Consider the following 14,276-nt stretch of genomic DNA (forward strand, 5'->3'; position numbering starts at 1 on the left):
GCGGTCGGCTAAGAGGCGACCGCCACTGATGAACCACGCATCAGTAACGGTCGCCCCAACGCGACCGTTGGGCGACCGTTACTGATGTTCCCACGATTATCAGTAACGGTCGCCCAATTTTTGACCACCACTGATAATCGTCGCGGTTTAAATACGAAGAGCAGAGCCGCAGCTGGTCACGCTGCGCGTCGTAACAGACCAGCCGCGACCCCTTCCTCTACGGCGACGGCTAGGCGCTGCCCGACGGCGCCATGGCCGCCGGCGAGCCCCCCAGGTAGCCCCTCCTCCCTCCCCCTTCCTCCTCTCTCCCCCCGTGCCGGCGGCCGCCGTCTCCATGGCCGGCGGGTGGCCATGGCCGCCGAGCTCCATTTTTGGAACTCCGGCGGCCGGCGAGCTCCGATTCTCGACCCCAAAGCTTCCCTCTCCCTCCCGATCTATCTCGCTGGCCTCCAATTTCTCTCCGAAGTTTTCCAATTTCAAATTTTTGAGCTCCGCCGCCGGCCAAAATGCGGCCCTCTCCTCGTCGCCCGGAGTTTCCCTCTGCCTTGCGAGCTCTCTCTCTCCCTCCCGATCTTTCTCGCCGGCCTCCAATTTCTCTCCGAATGTCTCTAATTTCAAATTTTTAGTTAGCTCCCGTTAATTAACACCTTAATCCCCTTGTGAATGATTAGGCTAACTATTTTGTTTTGTTTATTTTCTTGTATTGTGTTGTAGATCGAAAGACCGTTCTTCGTTGTACGCCAAGGAAAAAATCAATGCTCGATGGATAACCGAATGGACGGTCTTTTATGGAATCGCGAAAGGTGATATGAAATGAAAAAGACTTGTGATGATGCGTTGTCCATGTCGCAAATGTGGAAACACATGCATGATGAAGCCTGAAGATGTTCAGATGCACGTGCTGGCATCGGGTTTTATGAAAGGTTATTCTCGTTGGACTTGTCACGGGGAGGATGCAGTTGATGTCGGTAGCGGTAGCAAAGATGATGATGTCCTGCGGTATGATCTGGCGAATGATTCCGACGAAAATATAAGGGTCGATGAGGAGGCTAATGTGGAAGGTGAAGGAGCTCCACGTGGCAGGATTGCCGAAATGCTAGATGACTCGTACCTACGGGACAAGCTGGAGGACCCTGAAGATGAGGCAGAGTCTGCTCAGTTCAAAAAATTGTTGGAAGACGCAAACACACTCTTGTATGATGGAGTTGGCGAAGAAAACAATGTGCTCGAAGTGATGCTCGAACTTTTGAGGCTGAAGGCAGCATCATGCTGGTCAGACAAGGGCTTCACGAACTTATTGAGTTACCTTGCTTCGGTTTTTCCACAGCCAAACAAGTTGCCCAAGAGCACATTCGAGGCGAAGAAGATTACATGCCCGCTTGGATTAGATTGCGTGAAACATCATTCATGTCCAAACGACAGCATGGTGTACATTGGATAGTACAAGAACCATGAGAGCTGCCACATATGTGGTGCATCGAGATACAAGAAGAAAAACGCCAGATCTAGCGAAGACAATGGGGAAGAAGTGACGAAGGGCAGGCCGGCAAAAACTGTCTGGTATCTTACGGCAGGTGGCCGAGTTGAGCGTTGGATGCAGAATGTTAAGGATGCGAGGTATCTCGTCTATCACGATCCGACGCAGGCTGCATTCGATCCTGACGGACACTACTGTGTGGAGGAAGCTGGGGTCCTAACACACCCTGCCAATGGGACTCAGTGGAGGAATTTCGACACGGCATTTCTCGATTTCGGGGCAGAGCCCAGAAACCTGAGGCTCGGTCTCAGCACTGACGGGATAAATCTTTTCGGAAACATGAACAACAAGCACAGCACATGGCCAGAGATCTTGTTTGTCTACAACCTTCCTCCATGGTTAATCATGAAGAGAAAGTACATCCACATGTGCATGCTCATACAGGGTCCAAAGCAGCCGGGAGCTGACCTAAATGTGTATCTGCAGCTAGTGAATGATGAGCTAAAGCAGCTTTGGAACCCTGGCAGAGTGGTTTGGGACGCAAACAGGAGGGAGTACTTCACGATGAGAGCAGCGCTTCTGACCTGCGTGCATGACTACCCCGCAAATGAAAATACTTCATGCCAGGTGATGAAGGGGCGCGTAGAGATAAACAAAAACTTTTCCTACGCGAACTCCCAAGATCTAGCCGAGGTAGAAGGCCACGAGGATTACCACTAGACGCGCAGTTGCGGATTATTGATGCGGCGCCTTGATGCAGTGCAGTCCCTCGATCCGATCCAGCCGATCCAATCCCGCGATCGTCGAAGTGCTGAACGTACAGCACCTCTGCCGGTATCCACACGTGCGAGGAGGAGCTCCGGCGGCGGACTGCTAGGTCCGGTGCGACGGTTGAACTGAATCGGGCTAGGGTTCTCAACGCATGAGAGTGGAAAAACCGTGCCCCTTAGGCATCCCACGCCCCTGCTTATATATCGAGTGGAAGTGGGCTCCAAGCCTTGTGGCCCATCCACCCTGCGAGTCCAACTCGCATTGTCAGCCCAATTCCAGTTCGGGTCCAACCCGACCAAATATTGCTCCCGCTCTTAAGTGTGTGACCCCGCAGGCTCATGGCGACTTGGACACGATTGGAGTCCGACTCACAATCGATCAATCGGTAGCGGCTCCTAGCAGAACGTGCCGACTCCCAAGTACCATCGAGTCATGACGACGTACCTTCCAATGTGACATACGTCTTAGTCCCTTTTGCCTCACGATATACCTTGTCGAACTATAGGCGATTAATCGTCATCCCTTTAATAGTTCAACTCTCTTCTCGATCTGTGATATACGATTCATCCGACTAACTCTTAGTCGATCGACCCGGTTAACAGTTAACCAAGTCACGCATGGCCATGCTTCCCGAATCATATCACTCGAGAGAGCCCAGAGAATATCTCTCCAGTCGGAGGGGCAAAATCCCATCTTGGTTATCCACATCACACAGCTTGATTCTCAGTCAACCTGAACTCTGCCTTTATAACTGCCCTGTTACGGAACAACGTTTGACAAAACCTAAGTTGGTGATCCACAACTCGGATTGTGCGATAACCTCAGGTCTAAGGATTACATTGATTGAGACATGCAAATGACGACCTACTCGTTGCATCTCAATATGGGTCAGTCCGACTCGCTAAACTCTTTAGCCGAGTCCGTGTAAGCTGGAATGACATCACCATGCCCATGACAAGTGGAACCGAGTCATCAGCCAACTTTCACATTAGTCTAGGTTATGTGTCCAGCACAACCTCAATGACTAAGGACAATTTAGTATGAACAACATGAATACATAGTTCCACAATCAAATCACATATTCAATGATACATATCAGATGTTCAAACAAGGACAACTTAATAATATTTATGAATACATTAGGAATTACATCATACATGATTGCCTCTAGGGCATATTCCCAACAGGTGACACATGGCTACAAGGCCTGTACAAAGTGCGGGGAAAATACGACATTGGAGAAGTTGCCCGCTTCATCCAAAACTGTTTACATGGGCCACCGAAAATGGTTGGATGCTAAAGACCCTTGAAGAGATGACAAGAAAAGGTTCAATGGGAAGACGGAGCACGGGACAACGCCGAAGGAGAAGTCTGGTATGCAAATCCTCGAAATTGTGAACGATCTTGAGGTTGTCCCCGGAAAGATTGCTGCGAAGAAATATAAGGAACCTGAAGGCGTCGTGTGGAAAAGGAGGTCCGTATTTTGGGACCTAGAGTACTGGCCACATTTAGAATGCCTTCATAGCATAGATCTCATGCACGTGGAGAATAATGTATGCGACAGCGTGCTGGGGTTGCTGATGAACATTGCAGAGAAGACGAAAGATGGACCAATGCACGGAAGGACCTAAAACTCATGTCTATCAGGAAAGAGTTGTGTGGGGCAAAGATCAAGTGTCGGCAGCCGACAAGAATGGATTCGTGATGGTGACCACGCGGTGTCGTCTTGCATGTTACAACCTGTACAAAGACGAGTTGCATAGGATGTGCCAGTGCCTGCAGGGCATTTAAGTCCCATCGAACTACTCGTCGAGCATCAAGCATCTAGTTGACATGAAGATTCACAAGCTATCTGGCATGAAGTCTCATGACAACCATGCCATACTCACTTAGTTACTTCCAGTCGCAATCAGAGGTATCATGGAGCCGCACGTAAGGGAGACAATCATGAAGCTTTCTGACTTCTTTGACAGCATCTCGCGGAAGTCAATCACCGTTAGACGATGCCAGATACTGAAGGATAGTATGATACAGATTCTGTGCGAGCTCGAGATGTTCTTCCCTCCATCATTCTTCGATATCATGGTCCATCTAATGATCCACATATGCGATGAGATCTTGTCCCTAGGGCCATCGTTCCTGCATAACATGTATGGCCCTGAATGATACAACAGGGTTCTGAAGCGGTACGTTCGTAACAGATCACGTCCGGAAGGTAGCATCGTGGTAGGCTTTAGGGCAGAAGAGTGCATCGAGTTCTGCACGGATTGGTTGGCCGATCAGAAATCAATAGGTGTTCCCGAATCACGGCACAAGGGCAAGCTCGATGGCGAAGGTGGCCTTGGACATACATACCTTAATGTCTATGGAAGGGAAGCTGACTTTGAAAGAGCACATTTGGTTGTGTTGCAAACTGTCGATTGCTGCCGGCCTTATCAGGAAATGCACATGGAACAACTGCGAAATGAAAACCCTAAAAAAGGAGAAGTCTGGATCCACTGGGAGCACAATAAAACATGCGCAGTGTGGCTGAAGAATTATTGGTGCGGCAGGGAGACGACCAATGTATCAGAAGAGACGGTTGCATATTTGTCACGGGAACCTGCTTACCACGTCTTTACTTGGCAATCATATGCGATCAACGGCTATAACTTTTACACTGCGTCTCGGGACCGTAAAAGCACGTATCAAAATAGTGGTGTAGTCATGATTTCTGAGACCGCAACCAACGACAACAGCAAAACCAAAGCGTTCTTCGACGTGATCGAGGAGATCTGGGAATTGGAGTACTCGATCACAAAGATCCCAATGTTCTGTGTAAGATGGACCAAAGGTGACAAAGAAGAAAGTCACGGGTTATGGTGCTACCTCTTGAGATCCCTCGTGAACAAGTTGACGTGAGAAAAATCCCGGCAAGAAAGGAACCATGGGTCTTTGCTAAACAACGCAAGCAGGTTTTCTACATAGATGACCTGTCAAATAAAGGCCGCGTCGTAGTAAGAAGAGAGAAAAGAAGCATTGTTGGAGTGGATGGAATTACTTCACAAGAAGACTACGAAGGTTTCCATGATCCGACGACCGCCGCAGATGACGAAGAAGCGGAACGCACGATATTAATGAGGAAAATGAGAGGGAAAAGAAGAAGTGATGGGAGCGAGAGCGAGAAAATACCACAAAAACCCTACCTCAGAAGCAGTTCTGCGAGGAGTCAAGTTATCACTTACCGAAGGAAGAAGAAGCACTAGTAGTCACATTGTAAAAATGTACTCGTACTGAATCTTAATGCAAACTTTGTACTAAGTGAAATTATGTGTTAAATTTGTATGCATGTGATGAATTTTTTGAAATTTGTATGCATGTGATGAAATTATGTGTGAAATTTGTACTAGAGAAATGCATGAATTGATTCCTCAAACATCAGTATCGGGCAACTACTGTGCGACCGTTACTGATGTATAGGAGCACATCAGTAACGGTCGTTCGCTCTGCCGCCTGTTACTGATGTGAGCATATCAGTAACGGTTGCGGAGCCTCCCGCCCCTTACTGATGTGTGGGTGATCATCAGTAACAGTCGCGAGGTTATGCGACCGCCACTGATGTGCTTCGGCATATAAAAGCGAGCGGCCGAACCCTAGCCCGTCACTTTCCTCGCCTGCGCGTCGCTTTCCTAGCAGACCAACAGTGGGCAAAACCCTATGAGAGGCGAAGCCCTGTCAGACTTTTCCGCCGCCACCGCCATCGACCCCGCACCCGCGCCGCCCCAAGCCCGCCGGCACCGCCGGCGCCGAGCCCGCGCCGTCGTCTCCCTCCTCCCGCCGCCCTCCCCGAGCCCGCGCTGTCGTCCCCGAGCTCTCCTCCGACCCCAAGCCCGACGCCACCCGAGCCCGACGCCCCGCCGTCTTCCTCCACACCGCCCGACCCCGCGCCGCCGTCCCCGATTCCGCGTCGTCTTCCTCCGCGACGACCCGACCCACAGGTGCGCGCCTCCTTTTCCTCTGCCTCCCTCCTTCTCCTCTGATTTAGGCTTGATTTAGGGTTAGGGTTAGGGTTTGCTGTTAATTTAGGATTTAGGGTTAGGGTTTGCTGTTAATTTAGGATTAGCATTGTAGTTAGGACTTAGATGTACATTTCCCACCACACACCAGGGCATGTATGTGGAACATGGGCACACATATTGTAATAGCTAATTTGTAATTACCATTGTGAATTTGATATAGTATTGAGTTACGGAGCATTGTAGTGAGCGAGGGGATTCAACACAAGGGCATTATTGAACACATGATCAGCAGATAATATATAGCACACATGATACATGATGTTAGGTTTTTTATATGCTATATACATGATGTTTATATGCTATATACATGTAGTTTTTTATATAGCGGTTTTATATGCTATTTTGGAGAACTGAGTAATGAATTGTGGGCCCGACCATCGTGTCGGGTCATTGGAGAAGGGGCCGGCCATCGTGCCGAGGGGGTACATATGCGGGTGGGTTTTTTACGCAGGTTTCGAGCTTCTAGTAGAGAAAATTTGCTAGTTTTTTAGCATAGGTCATGCCGAAATTTTCGGCCGATATATATTTGATGGTTTTGATGGCATAGGTACGAAATGGGCAAGACTAGCCAGAAACCAGTTCTTGATCGGGAGGAGGTAGATCGTGTCGATGAAGAGTCTTCATCGGGAGAGCAAATTGCCAGCTCTGGCTCAGGTAGCTCTCGTTCAGAAGAGCGCGACAATGAGCGACCGGTGGAAGAGAGTAACCCGCGGCCTTCTAAAACTCCCGCTAAGAAGCAAAGGAAGAAGACGCCCAGGGGGAGCCACAACTTGAAGGAGTTCTATTACATGGTCACCCAACACTCTGACAGAGGCCGCCCGGAGGCCTGAGAGGGCACAGAAGACCTTCGCAATGACCTATGGAGCCGTTGCACGCAAGTATTGCAAGATCACCGACGAGTTGAGTGACATCGCCCAAGTCGTTAGAAACACGTGCATCGCGGACGTTGCAAGGAGGTTCCAAGTCACCGACGAGTGACGCGAGCGATTCGTAGCGGTCGTCAACATAGCAGTCCGCAATGGACTTGCTAATTGGAAAACCACCGCTAGAAAGTGGATGGACAAACCCTACGAGATCATCAAGAAGAAATGGCCATCGGTAACTGATGAGGCCGAATGGGAAAAATTCAAGAAGGAATCGTCTGACCCTGCCTTCATTGCGAAGAGTGAACGCATGAGGGCGTTGCGCGCGAGGAAGCCCTTGAACCACATGCTAGGGAGTGCAGGACAAGAGGGGAAGAAGAAGGTCTGGCGCAAGCAGGATCGAATTCTCGAAGCGGCAGGCAAGGTGTGTCCAGTGCATGACATGCTGGAGAACCAACGTGCTAGAGAATATGCATGTCAGCACATGACACCCGAGAAGTGGGCGAGCATTGAGCCAATGTAGCCGCCTGTTAAAATTTTTACGGTAAGGGTTCACGTGCATTTAATTGTTTTCGGCGTTAATTATAACACTCTTGATCCATATAGACTCACGTCATGTCTTATATGATAACAGGAAAATGCCAACAAATGGGGGGAAAGCAAGAGGTCAGAAACCTCCGACAACTCCGTGCAGAGCAAGAGGTGAGAGTCGGCTGTGACCGCCGGCTTGCAAAAGGCAGAGCACACGGGCCGTCTTCTAGGAGAACGCGAAGGGGCCTACTGGGATGATTATTTCCCGCCTGCTCCGGAGCGAAGCAGGGTCCAGAAAAAGCTCCCCGCTTCTTTTGAGATAATAGAACAAGCTAAGGCGGAGGCGCGAGAGCAGGCATCTATCGTGTCTCAAGAGGTGTCGCGGGAATATGCAGTGCAAGCCGTCCATCATTTGGTGTTGGCATTGGCCAAAGACCACCCCGCCCTTGACGCCATACTCGGGGGAGGAGTGGAAGGTTTGAGGAACCTCCTTCCTCCTCTTCCTCCTCTTCCCCCGCTGAAGAGCAGCGCCGCCTCCGACACACGTATGGAGGACGAAGACACTTACACCCCTGGTTACAGCCCGGCTCCTAGCATGGACAACCCCCCCGCTAGCCAACCATCCACAAGCAAGGGCATCCGGGATAATGATCCGGGTCCGAGCGACAACATCCTTGTAAGCAATCTTTTCAAACTCTTTTTCACTCCTTACCTTCATGAATAAAGATCTTACACACATATGCCTTCTTCTTGTTACGCGCAGGCACCGGTGAAGTGTCGTATCCACGTTGACAAGCCTAGGAAGCCTGTAGGCGCCATTGGCCGCCTGATGCCCAGACAATCACCACCACTGGTGCACAGCATTCTCATGAACGACGCACAAGTGAGTGTGATGGTGGACTCCGTCGTCGAGGAGTATCGGGATTATGCTATCCCGCTACCTCCGGAGGAAGGCGTGGATATCCTAGGCGGTTGTCCAAACTACCCCATTATGTGGCCTAGGAGCTTGGTATCTCTCTACAGCCAGCGCCGGCCCTCTATGACTCCATCTCCCTCCGCCCACAAAGGTACTTCTCATTCGCCGCTCGGCCTTTCCCCTAGGATACTTCCTCCTGTCGATGCCGGTGGAGATGAAGAGAGGGCAATGTCGATGCCTACACAGCTCAAAGATAGCCAGACCACAGGGTCGGCACAGGCTGGAAGCGTCCCTCCCACCTTCTCTCTCTTGGGCGCCGCTGAGTCCATGGGTGGCCGCAAGATCGATGACAAGTACAAGGCAGAGGAACAGAAGGCATGGGACAGTAAGAGGAGGCATAAAAAGAGGGGGTGCGGCGCCAAGACCATCAAGGAGTTCTCCAATGTCACTCAAGATGAGATGCACCATGTGCCTGACATAACTGGAGTCTGGGAGGACAATATGCCTTACATTCTCATCAAGAACCCATATCAAGGCCAGAGATTCGAAGACGGATCCTATTTCGTGGCTAGGGAGTTCGACCGGGTGCTTCTTTACTATCTTGGAAGACCAATGGTCACCAAAAATTCCCTGTGTGCCGTGTCCAGAGAGATGCAAGAGCTTCATCAGTTCTACATGCAAGCATCAGCTGGTTCTCAACAGCATGCCCAACAGATCAATGTTAGAATCCCAAAAGACTATGGCTTCTTTGACCAAGAAACCAGGAACATTCAGGAACGTCCTATCACCTTTGATGTAGAGTTCAACGAACTGTTCCACCTCTTCAACCGCCAAAAGTTTGATATCAACCTCTTAAGGCTGTGGTCTGCCTACCAAATAAGAGAATTGCGGCGATTGGAGGTCAAAAAAGTAGCCATTTTAGACCCTGCGATGTTCAAGTACGGTGATATCGGTCTTGAGCCAGAAAAGGATGCCTCAAGAACCATGGCATCTAAATACTTGGTGGCATGTCTCGAGAAATACGCGGACCACGACTTCATCCTCTTCTTCCTTAATTTGGAGTAAGTTCAATTTTATATATGGAACCGTTTGTTTTTTCTAATTCAGTCTTTCTTATACACCCTTAGATACTAAAGTTTGTTTCTTTTGAAAACAGAGACCATTGGGTGACACTACTCATTTGTTTACCTTGGTCCGCGGTGTACTACTTCGATTCACTACTTCCGAAGAAGGGTGTTCGAGGTAGGTTCTGGAAACCCATCAAATCAGTCATTAACATTGCCTGGAAAGTGGGGACCAAGGGAAAACTAGCTGGTAAAGACTATAAAGACGAGCCTCACCACAACCACAGATTTCCTTGCCAGCAACAGCCGTCAGGAAGTGTGTTCTGTGGCTACTAGTGCTGTCACATCCTTATGGAGAATGCCAGCATGTTCAAGCCTGAGTGGAAGGGGTCAGTCTCGGCGATGGAAGAGCACTGGCGGCCCCGAATGACAATGGGACACCGACCTAAATGGGTCATGTATAACATTCAAAGGGAGTTCGCCCATCTCATAAACAATGAGGTCATCAAGCCTATTGGGGACTTCTACGAACGCGTGGAACAAGTCGTGTCTAGGGTTCACCCACGACAATAGATATTCAAACTTGAAATGAGATACATTTGTATTCTTTATATGCTTCTATGAAATTTTGACACTTTGTAAGTATGCTTCTATGAAATTTCGACACTTTGTAATCAATGTCGTAAAGTGAGATACATTTGTATTCTTTATATGCTTTATATGATGCGGCTTATATACATTTGTATGCTTTAAATGATGTGATGTGATGTGCTGTGATGTGATGCGGCTTTATATGTATTGTTCTGTGATGAGATACATTTTTCTGTGATGAGATACATTTTTCTGTGCTATATATACTATTATGTGTATTTCCTGTGGTTTTAATTATTTCTTTAAATACCGAAAATGTATCAGTGTCAGTCGCTCGACTGACACTGATGTGGCAACGCGACCGTTACTGATGATATATACATCAGTAACGGTCGGGGTGGAGCGACCGCCACTGATGTATGTATACATCAGTAACGGTCATTGTGACCATTACTGATGACGGTATATCAGTAACGGTTGGAGCGACCGTTACTGATGGTGGGTATCATCAGTAACACGAAGTTAGTAACGGCGGCCCCGACCGTTACTGATGTTGTTTTTCGACCGTTACTGATAAGCCTTTCTGTAGTAGTGCGTGCTGGAGCTGCCACCTTGCACCTTGCTCGAGTTGGGACAAACACCAAGGAGATACCGTACCCCAATCGCTTCCCTGATCCAGGTGGTGGCAGTGGCACCGGCGGCTGAGGGACAGAGGAGGAAGGTGCATCCGGCGAAGGGCTTGGCGTCAGTGATGAACTCGGGGTCGGGGGTCGAGGTGAACATCTGACGATTTCTGAGGTCAAAGGGCTCAGGCAAGGGGCTTGGAATCAACGTTGGAGTCGTGTGGTCGCTCTTGCCGTCGCTAGTATCATTGCCTTCGAGTTCGAAGTCAATGTCCATGTTGCCGGTCGTGGAGGAGGGAGGAGGAGGTCTTGCCGGTCAGCAGGTCGTGGAGGATGGAGGAGGCGGGGCGAGGTGTGGCTGCGTGGGGGAGCACTGGAGCAGTGGAGGAGGGAGGAGGCGCGGTCCGTCGACGGACAGGCGGAGGGAGCCGTGAAGGGAGGAGGTGGGGTGGCAGCGGAGGGAGCAGGAGGGAGGAGGTGGTGGGCGGCGGAGGGAGCAGTTGGTCGGGCGGCGGAGGAGGGAACAGGAAGGAGGAGGCGGGCGCGTGGGGCGGATGGATGGGGTGACCGGGTGAAGGGATTAGGGTTAGGTTTGGGGGATTCCGGAATTATATACTCCTTCCGCCAAAAAAAGATGTCTCAAGTTTGTCAAAATATGTATGTATCTAGACATGACTTAGTGTATAGATGCATTCAAATTTGGTCAATTTGAGACATCTTTTGTTGGACGGAGGAGTACCAAAGTTATTGGGTTGGGCCTGCGCAAGATTTGGTGGGCTTTTGTAATGGGCTGCCACAGGTGCGGGTATACGGGTAAACGGGTTCGGGTACCCCAATACCAAACCCGTACCCGCCATACCTGTCGGGTACCGGATTTTACCATTTACATACCCGTGGGTATTTTTTTACCATACCCGTATCTTAAACGGGTACATACCTGACGGATATGCGGGTATCGGGTACCCATTGCCATTTGGACTGCTCGGTTCTTAAGGCGGCGCGGCTCGAGCTTGATAGATGGCGGCAGCCGGCCGCAGCGGCGAGGCGGATTAGAAGCCGCAGGTGGTGGAGGACCTGAAGCCTTCGACTGGACCTGAGGTACTCAGGACCCAGAATTCCTCCGATCGCAGCAATCCTGAGGAATTCGGGACCAGCAGCATAGATCCTCCAGGGGAATCCGTGACCCCGATCCTCGCAACCACCGGACCTGAGGATTCCAAGATCCTGAGCCCCGGCAGCATCGTACTTGAGGAATCCAAGACCCCGATCCCCGACAGCGCCGGACCTGATGAACCCGAGATCCCGAGCCCCGACATCGCCGATCCTGATGAACCCGAGACCCCTAGACCCTACAGCATGGGCGGGCCCAGCACTATTCAAGGGTATTCAACTGAATACCCACTGAGATTTGCAAAAAATCAATTATATGTATGTAACAAAGATTTTGGTTAGAAACTCAAGCGTATTCAAGCATTGCTAAAAAAATTGCACCGTTCATCTCTCTCCCGGCTCCTCCAATTTGGCACAATGGCCCAGGCACAAGTAGGAATTTCAAATCCTGAACCAAATCATCTACTCGATACTCGTAGTCTCATAGGACCTCGATTGATGTCGGCACCTAATGTCTCCTCGCTTTCTTCTAAATCTTTAGACGGACATGTCACTAAATTCAAAAACTCAGTGACTGCTCCTCATCCGCTCTACTCCTCACACGCACTATGCTGTGCGCAATAGTTTAACGACTAGGCGATCACTCAATCAAATACACAAGTTGCAACTTTGTCCGGCGAATTTTCAAAACAATTTTGAATATCCAATGTCAAAATCCTGAGCCCGCCCCTGCCCGACAGCTCCGAAACTGATGACGAATGACGATGAGTTCAGTAAAATGTGCCCCTGCCGAGATCGACGAGTGGCTCGACCAGCAATGGAAGGAGATGATCGACGAAGTAGGTCTCGAGGTGTCCGATTTAGCCAACTACGATGAGCTCTATGCGATGGATGAGAAGATGAAGGGGGAGCAAGGTCGCTTGAATTCGGTCGACGATGGCGACATCAGACTAGTTCGCGTGGGCAAAAATGCATGTGCTTCGGCGTTAGGTTGATATGTTAGGCTGTTACTGTAGCAATGACGTTCTCGAGGTTCCTGAAATACAACAGTACTTTACATGTGCGCTGGATGTGATACTTTGATGGCTTCATGTGCATGATCGATAGCTAGCCACTACAGTAACAATTAAGTTCTCCAATCTATATTTACCGTTTTACGACATGTTAACAGTTTGGTTGACTTCCTCGATTTGGCTCTCCAGTGTTGGCTCCCAAATCGCACTTCCGCCACCTAGCCGCCCGCCTTCACCTCGGTTTCCTGCTGCTCTCTTTATTTAGTAGTCTAGGGTATTCGGTTTTTCTTGGACTTGTATATAACCATCTACCAATGCATCAAGATCCGAAACTTTTGATCACCTTTTCCATATGCTAGCTTGTTTTTAATACTACTTCCTTCGTTTCATAAAGATTTGCACGGTTTTAAACTAGAACTAATTCAAAGCCGCGCCAATCTTTATGGAATGGAGGGAGTAACTTCGTATACTTTTTTGAATATAATACATATTTGGTTGATCAAATTAATGATTTAGGAACCCACGTAGGACTTATAAGTTATAACAGAGGTAGTATGTAACTACAAAGCTGGGTGCACATGCAAATATTGATAAATGCGAGGATAACAGATGTCCATAGCCAATGTGCTAGAAGTATGCTAAATTACTAACATGTCATGAAGTTGGTATTAAACATGATTGTTTTTATTTCTGACTTTTCTATCGGCGGCATGGTGTGTGATAATTAATGCTCGCGGACCTGGCCACTTCCAATGTCTCTAGGAAGACGAACAATAATGCTTCTCACAGCAATTTCAGGCTTAAGTTGAAACACTTGGTCCATTCATCTTGATTTAATCAAAACCAGCTTATAGCCTTCACGAATTTAATCGCTTGACTAGCTAAGACTGGCCTATCAGGTCTACCCTTTTGTCCAACAATCAGGGCCGTATCTAGAAATTTGAGGCCCCTGTGCTAAATCTAAAATAGGGCCATAAAATTTGAGACGCCAAATCCTAGAATATGATATTTCAAATCTTGGTATTGTTATTTTAATCAAGAAAATTCTAGATCCGTGTGTAGCTAAGTTAGGTGAAGCAGCACAGGGCGACATCAGAAGTTCAGAACTTAAGAAACGTTTCTTAAGTTAAACGTAGATAAGTTAAACATCCAGTATCATGGTCTAATCTTAGATGTTGACATGGATTGGTCACATAGATAAGTTGATACTCCCTCCATCCCATAATTCTTGTTGTTCTTTTAGTTCAAATTTGTACTAA

This window comes from Brachypodium distachyon, chromosome 4, assembly GCF_000005505.3.
Source record: "Brachypodium distachyon strain Bd21 chromosome 4, Brachypodium_distachyon_v3.0, whole genome shotgun sequence".
Lineage (NCBI taxonomy): Eukaryota > Viridiplantae > Streptophyta > Magnoliopsida > Poales > Poaceae > Brachypodium > Brachypodium distachyon.